This window comes from Solanum tuberosum, unplaced genomic scaffold, assembly GCF_000226075.1.
Source record: "Solanum tuberosum cultivar DM 1-3 516 R44 unplaced genomic scaffold, SolTub_3.0 scf00436, whole genome shotgun sequence".
Lineage (NCBI taxonomy): Eukaryota > Viridiplantae > Streptophyta > Magnoliopsida > Solanales > Solanaceae > Solanum > Solanum tuberosum.
In genome coordinates, this window is record NW_006239373.1 from 215,907 (window position 1) to 217,468 (window position 1,562).

A 1,562-nucleotide genomic window follows, 5' to 3' on the forward strand; every position below is an offset into this window, starting at 1 on the left:
GGCTGCTAGGGTTTATGAGAGATAGAAGAACAGAGTGAGAAGCTAGGTTTTCTTCCATGTACAAATATAAGTGAAGCACAGAGAAACAGAAGGGTTAGAAATATTGGGCCGGACTTTGAAACCAAAAGTATACTTATTGGGCTTTAAACCCATATTTCGCTTCGCAATTTTTCGATTAACGGGATAATATTAGGATTAATTACAGAAATTTCACCTTTTATTTTACTTATTACCATTATCCCCTATAAGTTTTACAAATCTCCAAAATCCCTCATTTTCACGCATCAAATTAGTGTATCTCGCGCATCATATTAATGTATCAGCGCATTAGATTAGTGTATCTCGCGCATCAGATTAGTGTATCATGTATAAAATGTACATCAAATTAGTGTATCATGTATACAATGTAATGTATCTTACTTAACGATTAATGTATCTCGCGCATCAGATTAATGTATCAGCGCTTATATTATTGTATCCGTTTGAGGGATTTCTGTAATTATAAACTTTTAAATGATAGATTGTAATTTAAGTATGTGATTTCTGTAATTTTCCCATAATATTACAACAAACACAAGACAAATTTCATTACTCTATGGCCAAATTATGTGCATTCACTGTATCTAAGCGAGATTCACATGTATTTGAGATATACTGACTCTTTCACTTGCTTCTCTCCTATCTTGTTGCATCTATGCTCTCTCGCTCAACTATCTCCCTTTCTCACTCGTCTCTATTTTTATGTATATGTATTTCGGAATATAGCTGGTATCAAATATATATGTAAATATCATCAAAAGATATATGTTGTCACTCTAACTCGCCTCTCTCTATGTGTCTTTGTATTCCAAAATGTATGTGGATGATGTATCTAATTTGAAATCTAATAGGAAATTATTGATTTAGTGTGAGATATTTATATGCATTCTTTGACAAAAAGACATTAGTTCAGAATGGGTATGAGATTGAGCATGAATCTTTTGATTTGGCAAAAGGGAATAGATCATGCCAATTTAAAAGTGACCTTTTAAATTTGTAAGTGTATGTTTACATTTTGTTGTTAATAGTTATCGACTAATATATTTTATCATTGTTATACAAAAATACAAACATTTATTGTAAATTTTAGGTAGGCCTATATTCAATTGTGAGTCATAAATAGATAATGACAACTTATTGTATTTGTACAATGAATCAACCGAAAGATAGTAGACTCAAGTTAACGTGCTTCTCGCTTGTATATACTCATGTTTCAATTTATGTGATACATTTCATTTTTTGAGAGTCTAACAATTTAAGTTTGATCGAAAATTTGTGCATGAAATATTATTTTTTTTTAATTGAAATTTATATATTTGTAAACTACGTAAAAATAGTATAAGTCACAATAATTGACAATTCAAAAAATTTATAAGATATATGAAAATTTATGGTCAAAGATAAACTTGTTTGAATCTCGAAATCTGAAATGTATCACATAAACTAGGATGGAGGGAGTAAGTGATAATTAAGTTATTTTGGATAAAAAAAAGAGCAACTTACAAAAATGACTATATTTATAG

At 29.4% G+C, this 1,562-nt stretch overlaps 1 protein-coding gene across 1 annotated transcript in view; it reads right to left on the bottom strand.

The window, feature by feature from the left end:
• LOC102590167 (60S ribosomal protein L4-1-like) overlaps positions 1 to 47 on the bottom strand; it is a 4,704-nt gene extending 4,657 nt beyond the window's left edge. Inside the window, exon 1 of the mRNA XM_015303544.1 lies at positions 1 to 47. The gene's annotated coding sequence lies outside the window, so the exon portion shown is untranslated.
• Between the last annotated feature and the right edge of the window lie 1,515 nt (positions 48 to 1,562).